The sequence below is a fragment of the Rhipicephalus sanguineus genome, chromosome 9 (assembly GCF_013339695.2).
Source record: "Rhipicephalus sanguineus isolate Rsan-2018 chromosome 9, BIME_Rsan_1.4, whole genome shotgun sequence".
NCBI classification, from domain to species: Eukaryota; Metazoa; Arthropoda; class Arachnida; order Ixodida; family Ixodidae; genus Rhipicephalus; species Rhipicephalus sanguineus.
In genome coordinates this window covers 30,769,869-30,784,085 of record NC_051184.2, presented here as the reverse complement: position 1 = coordinate 30,784,085, position 14,217 = coordinate 30,769,869, and the positions used below count along the sequence as shown (strand labels likewise).

Below are 14,217 nucleotides of genomic sequence, written 5' to 3'. Positions count from 1 at the left end.
GAAGCTCGACGACGCTACAGAAAACAAATAAAAGCGAAAAGAAGGAAACGTAACGAGAAAGTGAAAACTGCCCATTTTCCCCTCTCGATTTCGAGGCAAGGACGAGGGCGCATGACGGACTGCCTTCCGTGTGGCCTTCCGTCGTCTGCTGCGCGCAGTGCGAATGCGATGGAGCGTAAGTTATAAAATAGATCTAGTCATTCCAACCACGACTCTTTCAACAACCACAGTTGTGCAAAAAATTGACTCATAAAACAATTTTACCAATTGTAGCGCCATCTGTCAACCAAATTAAAAACTAATTTTTATTATAAAATATTTCATTGAAAAAAATGGTTTGTTTGCTTTGCATTAGAGTACGCTGTCATTTGTTAGTTTTAAAATTTTTGGTTGTAGCTTTTGACGGAAAGTGAGGTGTCGTTTCGCTACTAATTTGATTATGCAAACGTGCAAGAGAAAGAGGAGAGAGCGAAAGCGGCGAAGGGACGACGAGATGCGACGAGAGCCGGCGTACCCGTCGTGCACAGCGCGGTGGCTGCTTTTCTCAAGTCAGCTGTGGTCGTCTGCAAGGCCTAATCGCGGCCGCGCCATAAACCTACCTACTCCGGATAACAGCGTCCCGAATGTGTGAGTTCCTGCTTGTCTAATCTTCCTCTTTTTTTTCTCTCTCGTGTATCTACGGGACGGCCGTGCTTATCCTCCGCGTGCCATGTTTTAAACGAGCTTTCGCTTTTCGCACTGCGCGGTTTGTTTGCTCTTGCTCCCCACGGACTCGCGCAAGCTAGGTTGTGTTGCTTCCAGTTTAGCTTTGCGGCATCGGCGCTCTGCGAGTCGTTTTACGAGGGATTCGGATGTGCTTCGGTGCCCCTTAGTCGCGTAGAGTTGACGTATGTCGAGAGAAATCCCGACGCGACAGCTTCTTTCGATTACGGCTCACTTGCGTGCTGCTACTGCGTGTTTCATTTGAGCTAACGGTGGGCGCATTGTCGAAAAGGTCGCGGGGGAATCGCTCAAAAGCCTTCACCATTGTCTGACGCCGCATAACAGCACACCTGCGAAAGTGTACACTTTTATTCATCTTTTTCCCCATCAAAATCGGACGGCTAGTCTACGCATTTCACATGTAATGATGCGGTAAATCATCTCCCTTTTCGGCGTGCAAAGCGTGTTTCAGCCTGTCGAGTAGCTGTCACTGAAACGTCAAAGCTGCTCTTTCGTAGACTGTAGCTGCAGCGATAATTCCATTTTATCGTGTACTCGTCGTTTAGTTGTATACAGTGGAGTTATGTTCAACATTTGATCAATCGATGGCAGTGTAAGAAGCCATGCCGTACGTCGTAGATTTTTTTTTTTTTTTAGCACTGTTCCGTTATTTTCACGGCGCATTCAACTTATGTATTTACACAGAACACGTATTCCGTTATTTTCACGGTGCATTCAACTTATATATTTACACAGAGCACGTATTCCTAAAGCGCGTTTCCCGAATTACTTGACACTATACTGACAAGCTGCAAATGACAGGGACCATAAAATCGTATATAAAGTGTCGCTGACATTTAATTACTCGTAATTAATATTTTCATAGCCAAGACCTTTCGCTTGGCGCAGAACTTTTAAAGGTGAAAGATACGGCTGAGCTTTTCGGGTGCTCTTGAATTAAGCGTGGCCTCTTGAATTAAAAACAAGTGCGTGTACGTCATTACCGTTATTTTCATTACCGTTATGTTCGACGTAGGAATACCATTATTATTTCTTATTACTTCATTTACAGTTTCTTGGAGATCCTCTAATGTTAGAAGCAGATACGATATGTGGTGCTAGATTTATGTTCATGATGCATCTAACGCGAGCCCCATAGCAAATCCGTTTATTAACACAGCACAACAGTGCAATACGTTCACGTGCTCCTACTGCGCGCTTTTTCTTTTTTTTCAGACTTTTTATGTTTGTTTGAAATTGGGCAACGTTAGCATTTTTTCTATATTTATTTCGTGCTCTGTTAACTACCTCTAGCGTACCCAGAAATTTATTTTCGGGGGGGGGGGGGGGGGTCGTTCAACCATACCTTATATATGTTCGTGCGTGCGTTTGTATGTTATGACTTCGGCGTTTAAATGCCCATAATTAAGAACAAAGTGACATTGTCAATCAGATTCTGCCGTACTCCTAAGTTTTATTCGTAGTTACGAGCGTCGCCTCGTACATCGGTAACCGTGGGAGGTGCATTTATTAGCGATCTTTATAAGTAGTCACCTAATATTCGTCAGAAAAGTAGCGATATATGAACCACATTGGCGGAGCCAAAGCCTCCGTGTGGGTCAGACCTCCCTGGTGGTTTAACCCGCCGAGAGGAGGTTACGTTGCGGAGGCTTCGTGTTGGGGTTGCGCTTACCCCATCCGTGACCACCCTTTGGGCGCAAAAGTACCGCGGCCCGTATGGTACATCGTGCCCATTTTGCGACGCTCCAATCAGCGACGTAACTGTCACACACCTATTGTGGACATGCACGGGTCTACAATTAAGCCGTCGTCGTCACCTACGTGCAACAGGCCTCAGGCCTGGCCGACCACCCGACCTTGACCGCTGGATTAGTGGACCTCACCACCGCTCGTTACTGGACTTCATACACGAAGCAAATTTATATGTGTATTTCTGAATAAATATTATGCCTAAGGGCAGACTTTCGAAAAAAAAAAAAAAAAAAAAAACAACGAATCCGCTGTTCGATGTGTATGATTGAGTAGCTTAACCGGAATATTTGGACTAAGGTCAAATTTAGAGATGCACTCCACGATCTGCTCGCCAATTTTAGTGCACTGTCATTCAGCAAGTTTGAAGATTTTATCTTCAAAAATATTGCACGAAACATCGAAATGTTAACATTACAGTGCAGGAGGCGACCCTCTCTATGTGGAACACATTTTATTTATCATTTATTTACGAGTGTTCTAAAGGCCCCGTTTGGGCATTACATGCGGGATGAGGTTATACATAACAATTGATATCAACGTGTCAGTGAACATACATGTCTGTCGAAACATTCTGCACGAGGTCGTAAATACTGCATGCAACCTATATGCTTATGATCTTACGTCATCAAACAACACTAATTGCTACATTATCCAAACAAATAGTCTTACACCAACCACTTGACACCTGTAACGTCATAACAATAATTAATATAAACAACATAGCAAGGTTAGAGAAATTTATCGGTGTTACATTTAGAAGCGTAAAAAGAAATATCGACCTTTCAATTTTCTAGTTCGCGGAACGTTTGACAATTTTCGTTACGTGTATCCTTGAATGTGTGCTTTCTTATACTGAGGTTCAAAATACACGGTTTTCTACTATAGGCATGAAGTAGCGAAAAGTCAAGCAGTTCGTTGTATCGAGAATTTCTTTATATTGAAGTTCGCTATATCGAGATTTAACTGTAATAGAGTCAGTTATTTCGTATATGTTTTAGAAGATTATTCCATTCCGAAATGGAATCACCTCCATGGGACCGAAATGGAATAAACACATCCGCCCTGAAAGAGCAATATTTCATATCGTTGCTCGTTTCAGAGCGGATGTGCGCCGTGCGTTCTATTTCTGTTTCGTATACTTCGGATAGGTTTTGTAAAGCTCGACTGCGAACGAACGCGACTCCGTCATACCACACAGGTGGCTGAAACGGTCGCCACTTGCACTGCAAACCACTAGGAATGTGCGAATAGGGAATTTTGGAACCGAATCGAATACGAATCGAATAGCGATGACACCGAATCGAATACGAATAAGAATCGAATACTGTTCGAATAGTTCTCGAATAGTAAGGCAACCATTTTTAAAAGAGCCTTAGACTGGTAACACTTTTCGAAATAGCCGAAGAATTCCAACGCATTTTATTTGAAAGAAATATTCGCAAGCTTTAACAAAGGAACATTACGATTACTTTTAACCAAACTCGCATAGAGCAGCAGCGAGAGCCTTAGAAATATTTTGCAACTGCAGGCTGAAATGTACAAGTGACTACAGTAGTCAAGATGGTACTTTTAAAACAGCTTTTAAATGAAATTATACATAACTACTAAGCGATTTTGATGAGTTGATATCAGATGGCGGATTGATGACACTGTCGCCTCGGCGACGCTGGACTTTTAATTAAACAAAAATGCCTTCATCCTGTGTTCAACCTTGCGTCGATAGTCCCGTTAGTACATGGGCTGCATGCGTCTGGGTAATTCGACGTCGAAAACAAGAAAAGTATAGCCAGTAGGAATAAAAAAGAGATCGCTTATCAGCCTTTTTAATTATTAGGCAGTTTAGAGTACGCAAAACCTTGCGTTAGCGTTTGTTGCCACTGCGCATGCGTCATACGCTAACCCCTTGGGGTACGCATGTTATACATATTACGAAAATAGCATATGCAGTCCTCGTCAAAAGTTTATGGACCACGAGACACAAGAAAAAGCTGGATATTCCCGCTGCTTCGGCAGGTAACCTGGAATTTAGATTTCCGGCCATGTTCTAAAACGCTCTGACAACATGCACTGTGCAGTTCGGCCGAATATACAGTCACAAATTGCTGGGAAATTCAAGGTTTTTCTCGGACCTATAGTTGTCTCTAAAACTTTTGACGCCGGCTGTACGTACCCATGCAACGCAAACGCTACGAACTCTTATCAGTTGGCTCAACGAAGTCGTGTCCGCTTATCAGAAATTGTTAAACTCTATATGCCGACGCTTTTCTTCGAGAAATCGTTTTTTCACGCCATATTCACTGAGCCGCGAAACGCATCGGCATTCATTTGACTTTTTTAACGGTTCGCCAAAAACATTAGATGTCCGAGAAAAATTTTGACTACCTTTCGAAAGAAAAAAAAAACAGGAATGTTCGAGGTGCAAACAAGCAAACGTGGTACTCTCGGAGCTGTGGTACTCATATGTCAGGGTCACGACCGCTCGATAAGCAACCACGTTTCAGTCGATCAAGTGGCCGTGTCAGGGACGGGCTTCGCGAAAGAGAGAGAGAGAGAAGGAGCGAGAGAGAAAAAAAAAGAAAAAAACTTGCTGGCCATAATTGCGCCATTGTAAAGTATAATTGCAGATAAAATTACAGGTCAAGCGCTAACGGTGCGTTGCCCAGCAAGAATTTTAAGGAAAATTGTTTCTTTATTCGGTAAATTTTTTAAAACTTTCGATTAAGGATACTTGGTTCCTGGCGACCCGGGTTTTCTTAGCGATTATTTATTTGCGCTTCTTTATCAGTTGGCGCAGCACTGTTATCGCTGCCTCTCTGCACAAACGCTCGCAATATAGATGGAGTGATGATGATCGTTTCAGAATATGTGCTCTTCTACGAGAGTGTCAGAGCTCGTCTTCGTAAGCCTGTAATTAATCAACAATTGATCAACTAGTCGGGACGAACACCTCTCGTAGCGATCTCTTGTACTATACCTGAGCTGATAGTTTCCCGTAATCTATCTAATCACGCCATCTTATTATGTACCCCCCCCCCCCTCTGACGCGTTTCTTTTTTCTTGGCACCCATTATTTGGCTGTAGCGTGCCACCACAGTTATCTCCCACACGCAGTACGTGGCCCGCCCAACTCCATCTTAATTCTCCTCGATAATCTAAGCTATAGATGCGGCTACGCCCAATTCGTATCTATCTAATAGTACCTTCGTGGCACGTCACGCATTTCATTCGCCTTTACCGGCCTCATCAGACCTCATGAGGGGTATAATATATATATATATATATATATATATATATATATATATATATATATATATATATATATATATATATATATATATATATATATATATATATATATATATATATATATATATCACTGTTAACAACGCCTCCGTTGTATACTCGAAGAGAACTGGCCCATTGGACCATTAGTCTACACTGATATAGTATACCTATAGTCAGCGTAGATTTATGGTTCAATGGGCCAGTTCTCTCTAGTAGTGGGCATAACACAACGGAGGCGTTGTCAACAGTGATATATATATATATATATATATATATATATATATATATATATATATATATATATATATATATATATATAATTTGTGAGAAAAAGTGGGCGGGGGTGGGAATTAAGCAGCCTCTGCAATTAAACGGCTGCCTCTGTGATCCTTATCATCAGGTATCTCGTTTCGCTTTCGCCTTTACTCAGTATCTTTCTTCCTTTCTCTCACATGGCGCAATGCTTCCTCCTAACTGCTTCCTTCCTCTAAGCCGGGAATTGGACCTTCATCCGCGTGCTTAGGCGCAGCGCTTCGGTTGGTATACAGGCAACAACTACGGTCATACATGCGGGAATATCTAGGCAACAATGAAGCATGGCGACGAGTAGTGGCAAGTGGCCTGGATAAAAGATCAGATTGCCATATCAGAAATGGCTGATTGTCGACGAGCCCGCGACCTAGAGGGCATCAGTCATTGGAAAACGGCGCACACAAATACGCGGGGTACCGGCGCAACTTCGAGGGCCGCATTTCTGTACACTCGCCGGCCGCCGGGTTTTCTTTTTTTTTTTTCGCGCACGACGCCGCCACCGAAATCTGCGAGTTATGACAAGCTTCGCCTGAAAAAAAAATGAAGCATCCAGGCACAGCTTTCACGACAGTCGTTGAAAAATGCCGTTGTGTGAATCGGGCTGGGAGCACGTGTGTCTACACACACATCGCTCGCGCGCGCGCGACATTCATTTGCGTTATTTCTTTTTAAATCGTTTTTTTTTCTTTTTCCTGATTCGCCGGCTGTGAAAATAACACTTCCAGATATATACGTTTCCCCGAGGCCGTGTCTCGCTCGTCATCAGCTGCGTGCGCTTTTCCAAGGGCACTCGCACACGCGGCAACGTTTATATAGTGATTTTATTTATTTATTCATGTTACCCTACAGGCCCCAGAGAAGCATTGAGTAGGGGGGGTTACAGAAAAATCACAATACATAAAGCATAAAAAGAAATGATAACGAAGAAAAAAACAAAGAAAATTGTACAATGGAAGGGAGAACAAAAAACACTATAAGCAAATGCAGCAAAATACAAAATGGAAGAAAAATGAAGCATATTTATACAAAATCAAGGGAACATATAAACTTGCAGTTGCTCACGAAATTTGGCCGGATCTCTCAAAGAAACAATTTCATCCGGAAGGCTATTCCAAAGTGAGATGGCGCGTGGCAATGCGGAATTATTGAATGACTGTGTGTTGCCGAAGATGCGTCTGAAACTGAGATGATTATGAAGTCGACTAGATGTGCGCGAAGGAATGTCAAGCGATAGACGACTGGTCCACGAGTTGTAGTAGTACTTATGGAGGAGGCATAGACGGATGACAGAGCGGCGGGAATCCAAGTTAGTCAGGGCAATATCGCGTTTGATTTGGGTGATGCTGGAGTGGCGATTATACGTTGAAGTGATGAAGCGGGCTGCACGATTTTGGATGGATTCCAGTTTATCTATTAGGTATTGTTGATGCGGAGACCAGATCGACGAAGCGTATTCTAGCTGAGGGCGTACAAACGTTTGGTAGGCCTGTTGCCGAATGGTAGATGGGGAATGATGCAGATTCCGGCGCAAGAATCCCAGAGTTCTGTTTGCTTTCGCGCATATCTTGTCGATGTGAGTACACCAGGCAAGATTAGTACAAAGATGAACACCAAGGTATTTGTAAGTAGATGAACGGGGAATTTCAGCTGAGCAGATAGAGTAAGAAAAGTTAAAAATCGATTTCCTACGGGTGAAAGAAAGTACGCAGCACTTAGATGTGTTAAGCGTCATTTGCCAACGGTCACACCACTGATTTATTAAGTCGAGGTCCTTTTGTAAATGTACGTGGTCTTCTTCAGAGTTAATAGTCCTGTACACTACGCAGTCATCCGCGAAAAGACGAATTGAGGAAGAAATGTTACAAGGCAAATCATTAATATAAATCAGAAAAAGAAGAGGGCCTAACACACTGCCCTGGGGCACACCTGATGAAACAAATGAAGTAGACGAGCTGAAGTTATTGACAAATGTAAACTGCTGTCGATTGGATAAAAAATTTCGAAGCCAAGATAATGTTGATGAGTCGAGCTTAAGTGCAGACAGCTTAGCTATTAGACGACAATGGGCAACTCTGTCAAATGCTTTCGCGTAGTCTAAAAAGATGCAGTCAACAATTTGATTACTATTCATGCCGTTATGTAAATCAGACGTAAATTCTAATAGCTGAGTATCACAAGATAACGCTTTCCGAAAACCATGCTGATTTGGAAAGAAGAAGTTATTTGACTCAAGATGGCTGTATATATGGGAGGTGATGATGTGTTCAAGCAGCTTGCAACAGATGCATGTTAGCGAAATGGGGCGGTAGTTACCGGGTGAGTGTTTGTTACCATCCTTGAATATCGGAATAACCTTTGCTATCTTCCAGTCAGTGGGAAGTTGACCAGTAGATAAAGACTGTTGAAAAATGTGGCATAAAATTTGACTGGACGAAGGGGATGTGTTTTTAAGTACCTTGGAATTAATGTTGTCAACACCACACGATGTAGACAGCTTTAGACCGTGTATAAGTTTAGATATGCCTTCAACAGTAACACTGATAGGAGACATGAAGCAGTACTCACGATCGCGAACACTGGGAACCGAAGAAGAGTCTTCATTAGTAAAAACCGAGCAAAAAAATGAATTGAAGGTTGACGCACACTCAGATGCAGTGACATAAATTGACGATAAAAGTGACATAAATTGATCCATAAATTGACGCTGTACACGACTGAATGGACTTCCTCTTGCGCCGCATTTGTGGATATTTAGCTCCTCTGTAGCCAGCTCTTCCAGATGCGGCTGCAAGCGTACCAGCTCTCTTTCTTTCTTTCTTTCTTTCTTTCTTTCTTTCTTTCTTTCTTTCTTTCTTTCTTTCTTTCTTTCTTTCTTTCTTTCTTTCTTTCTTTCTTTCTTTCTTTCTTTCTTTCTGTTTCTTCCTTCCTTCCATTCATTCATTCATTCATTCATTCATTCATTCATTCATTCATTCATTCATTCATTCATTCATCCTTCCTTGAAGTTGAAAAAACAGCCTGCTGCCAGCTTCTTGTACGTGCATAGACCAGATTATTTCACATCTCGTCAGCCACGTTTAGAGCTGTCATACAGATGATAAAATCTTGACCTGTAGTTGTCACTGTCAGCGCGTTTGAAAACGCAGCGGCCTGCAGTTCGAATGCGAGAGGCGATGGCAGTGGCCAACATGCGTGTATTCAGCTCCCTTCAGGGGCGTAGCCAAGGGGGGGGGTTGGGGGGGTTCAAACCCCCCCCCCCGAAATTTTTCAGTTTTGCTTGCGTATATAGGCACGCACACATACAAACGCAAGCACGAACATACATAAAGTATGGTTGAACCCCCCCCCCCCCCCCCGAAAAAAATTTCTGGCTACGCCCCTGGCTCCCTTCTGCAATGCCTTGGTCCTTGAGGGTATGTGAAACAAATTAAAGAAACACATCGCTTCCGATGGACATTCGCGGGAAGAGTGGCAAGTTATATTGGCAATGTTATCGCCAATCTAACGACCGAGTGTGCGTGTGTGTGGAACGCAAGCAGCTTGCGTACAGAAGCCCTTGCGTTTCTTTGTATTCTCCATGGGTGCAACCGGGAGTACAAAGGTACGCAAGAGCGTGCGTACGTAAGCTGCTTGGGTACGCACGCTCTCGCGCATACCTTTGTACTCCCGGTTGCACCCATGGAGAATACAAAGAAACGCAAGGGCTTCTGTACGCAAGCCTCTTCGGGGCCCCGGCACTAAAGCTCTCTTGTAGAGAGCTTTAGTGCCGGGTACCCCAAGCCGTTCAATCCACAAGCTCTTGCGTTCTTTTGTACTCCGGATGGCGAACAGACGAACGCAAGAGCTTGGGGTCACCAGTGCTAAAGCTCTCTAGTATAAAAAAAGGGATGTGTTGATCTCCGTCGTCCTCATTAAAAGAAGAGCCCGGAGGGTAGGGCACCGAACCGGACGTGCGTACGTAAACGTTGAGGGAAGCGGTGCGACGGTGTATAATTTTTGCAATGGCACCCCCCCCCTCCCCTTCGCGCGCTCGGACGCGAGCGTTGCGCTGACCTCGAAGCGTAGTAAGAGCTGTTGAATAAAATATGGAGCACGTTTTTTATTGCGCAGCTGGACGGACAGTAGTAGGCCTATAGGTCACGCCGGGCACGTGCCTTTTCCACCCACACACGAAGTTATCGAACGGCTGCATACCGCGCGGTGCCTGTTGCCATCGCGTTGCGTGTGCGGAGTTTGCAAGTCTTGGAATCGCATGGCTGAGTCACGGCAGGCGGCTGTGTCATAGCGGGAACTGGTTTTCCGCGTCTGTGCCACGCGAAACGCGGCTGCAAGTTCGGATCGAGGTGGCTGTTGTCCGGACTATGCTGCAATCATCGCCTGCCGTCGACTTTATTTGGTTGCCAATTTAATTTGTCCTTTTTTTTGCCAGTTCATGCAGTCCCCATGAGGTACTCCCTGCTGACGACAGAATACCCCCCCGCACTTATTTTATCTATCGTCTGTCCCATACCATCACTCAGTTGGACTGTGCCGTCATTGTTTAAAGTGTAGGGTTAATGCCAAGCACGGGCCTGCGCAGGGTTCTCCATTAGCGGGGCGGGAGGGGGGGGGGGGCAAAGTTTAATAGGGACCCTAGTTTAATCGCAGCGCCCCCCCCCTGCCCCCTGTTGGTAGGGTCCAAAGGACAACATGGTTCACAACAGGTAAAAAAAAAGAAAATGAAGCGATTACGAGCTTCTTTCTCACGATGGCCTGTCTTTGGTCCCTGGCTTTCCTGAAGTAAAGATGAGAAGTAAATAGTTCTCTGAATGCAACGTCAGGGGCCTTCGGCCGCCACTATATCGTCAAAAACCGGGAGGGGAGTGGATCATTTTTAGAATAACAGAGAGCCCCGCCACGGTGGTCTAGAGGTTATGCCGCTCGACTGCTCACCCGCAGGTCGCTGGATCGAATCCCGGCAGCGGCGGCTGCATTTTCGATGGAGGCGAAAATGTTTGAGTCCCGTGTACTTAGATTTAGGTGCACGTTAAAGAACCCCAGGTGTTCGAAATTTCCGGAGCCCTCCACTACGGCGTCTGTCATGATCATATTGTGGTTTTGGGACGTTAAACCCCAGATATTATTATTATTAGAATAACAGAGAACTGAGTTAGTTGGTACGTATTCATTCTAAACGACATGGCGTGCAAACACGGACACGAGAAGGAAGTCACCACAAATGCCGACTAACAGCTGTAAAGGCGCACAACGGCGGAAAAGAAAGATGGCACGAGAACTTATCTGCGCATGCCCAGGCAATATAGGCGAACCTATCAATCCGGCACGCGTGGCAGTCTATATGTGAAATATAAATGTTAAGGAATTCGATTTCTACTTTGTGCAAGTTAATCGACGGTTGACTCACGCTTGCGCTACCACTATACATCGATATGCCATGCCTCAATCAGTAGACGCGTTTCTTCATTCGTGTGCCGGTACAGAACTGCGCATTCATCGAATTTTGTCGTGCACTTACACTCTCGGCAATGTAAAGATAGATTAGAAGGTGAGCCTCCGGTTAGCGACCTCTTATGTTCCAGTAATCTATGGTCAACACAGCGGGGCCCGTCTGTCCTACGTAGAAGAGGCCGCAATTACAAGGAGCATTATACACAATAGGGGATAATTGTGTTGAATTTTACCGTGCTGCGGAAACATATTGGAAGTCACTTCATGCACTTTTCGCCAGTACGCTTTGTTCTGTTGCTCAAATGGCGCGAAATTACTCCCTTTCAGCACCCTGACAAGTCGAAGCAAGCAACACCCCCTCCCCCTTGGATTCTGTATCCTCTCCTCGCAATAATTCGTGATCATTCCTTCACGCACATCATACGTTTAACGCTCTGCTCTCGCACGTGTAAAGAAAGCTATGTGAGGTCGGTACGCACGTGCCACTTGTTATACATGAACGTACCGCGATTGCAGCCTATAGGGAAAGGAAACGCGCGCAAGAAGACGGTTGTCGTTGGTTCGTCACGATAAACATCACAGCGGTGCGAGCGGTTTTCTTACAGCTATGTATATCAGTATATGGCCTTCAGTTCGTTTTCTTTCTTCCGGTTTACTTTTACTTAGCGTTTACTACGTAAAAAGCAGGAGAAACTGTACACGCGCAGAATTATAGCAGAACGGGTCCACAACACCTCCACGAAAGGTTTTGTCTATAGTTTGTCCTTGCTCAAGCTGTGAAAGGTGTTATCAAGCAGTGGTACTGCTGGTTGGCTCTGTATATGGGTGCTTGCGTTATCTCGATCGTAATCTCTTGTTTTTGCAAGTTGAGGATAAACCTTGCGGCCTCCCGGTACCTGTATATATAGGTAATAGCCGCGCTCTGCTGTCGAGAGATAAGGAATAGCGCATTCGTCGAGAGGAAAATGACTCGCAACGGAGGAAATGTCGTCAGATCCGTAAAATCGAGTCCTCCATCTTTTTTTTTTTCCTTTCTCTCGATCACTGCGCTGTCGACATTGCTCGCAGTCGTCGAGGCGTTTGCGTGGCGCAACTTGGCGAGGAAGAGCTCTATATATAGTGTCTCAGTCGTGAGTATACGGTGGTCAAGCTTGACGTCTCGGGTTCGACTCCCGGAGTCGTGGTGACGCCAGTCGAGTTCAGGTGAGGGTGAAATGCCGGAGGTATACGTTTAGAGCGGGTTCATCCGAACTCTTCTCCTACTGGGCGTACAATGGACCGCGCGAAACGCTAAGTCTTGACTGACACACTTTTTTTTTTTTTTAACGCGAAGTATTTCATAGGAAGTAAACAGGAATTGGTCAACGAGAACAACAACAACAACAAAAAAAGAAAAACACCGTTACGTCCTCACAAGGTCCTATAAGACGATTCGAAGGCGAGCCATCTTTTTCTTCTCAATCGATGTGATGATCCTTCCATGCCCCCCTCCGAAAGGTTCCTGCACCTTACGTGGTTTTGCACTGACTTCAGGATCGTAGACATTGCAAAATTTTCTGCACCTCACCTAGTTTTGCACTGTCATCGTGATTGCCAGCGCGAAACCAGGGGACCTCTGTCCAAGCGACGATGTCACGTGATGACGTCACCATGTGACGTCATCATGATGACGTCACAAACTTTGGCGATCTGTGACTTCATGATGACGTCGTGTGGTGGCGTCGTCACGTGATGATCATTTTTTGCATCGCTCGTGTTGACGCCACCGACGCGAGACGCCGACGGTCAATTTTCGCATTTGATGGGGCGTCTGAGGCTTTCTAAGCTAAGATTCCGAGAAAAAAGCCTCTAGTGACTTAGTATTGATAGCATGCACATGACGTCATGGACGCAAAACATGTCTCCAACATGGCGGCTTAGATGACGTCAAGGCAGTATAATCACACGGTGATGAACCTGCTTCAGTGTGATAAACGACGCCGCTGGAACGTTATTGGGCCCCTCTGCACGAATAACGAAGGAACCAGCATGCGATGTGCCGATAACACTAACGTGACATAACAAAGTTCGCGCCCCACCATCTTGGTGCTCCAACGTGGCTGTTTCGGTGACGTCAGTGCAAGCAATCTTAAAAACCATCATTAACCTATAATAAATAGAAAGTATAGAATAGAGGACAATTTTGAAAAGAAATTAAAAATTTCGCACAATATAAGAGGGAGCTGGAAGCCATTTCACTTTTCTTTCTTTTTTTTTGGGGGGGGGGGAGGGTGTAGGGGATTTTTGGGGCGCGGGTTCGTTTCCCGGCCACGGCGGCCGCATTTCTATGGAAGCGAAAATGAAATAACACCCGTGTGCTTACATTTACGTGCACGTTAAAGAACCCCAGGTGATCAAAATTAGTCCGAAGTCTCTATACGGGGTGAAACCACAGTAATTTATTATTATTATTATTATTATTATTATTATTATTATTATTATTATTATTATTATTATTATTATTATTATTATTTTCTTTTGTCCCGAATCGGGAGCGTGTCCTTACATCTTTTGACTGTTGCGTCTTTGACTCTTCTAGAGCGCTATTTAATCTGTCTTAAAAAAATAAAAAAACTGTAAGCCAGAGTGAAAGCCCTAAGAATTTGTGACGTCATGGTGAGCTGACGCAGGAACTTAATTAAAGGCGGCGTCGCCACC

At 44.6% G+C, this 14,217-nt stretch overlaps 1 protein-coding gene across 1 annotated transcript in view; it reads left to right on the top strand.

Annotated features, from left to right (window-relative positions):
- The first annotated feature begins 500 nt into the window (after nt 1-500).
- Nucleotides 501-14,217, top strand: part of LOC125759916 (retinal-specific phospholipid-transporting ATPase ABCA4-like) — a 31,395-nt gene continuing 17,678 nt past the window's right edge. Inside the window, exon 1 of the mRNA XM_049419397.1 lies at nt 501-627. The gene's annotated coding sequence lies outside the window, so the exon portion shown is untranslated. The remainder of the gene's footprint in view (nt 628-14,217) is intronic.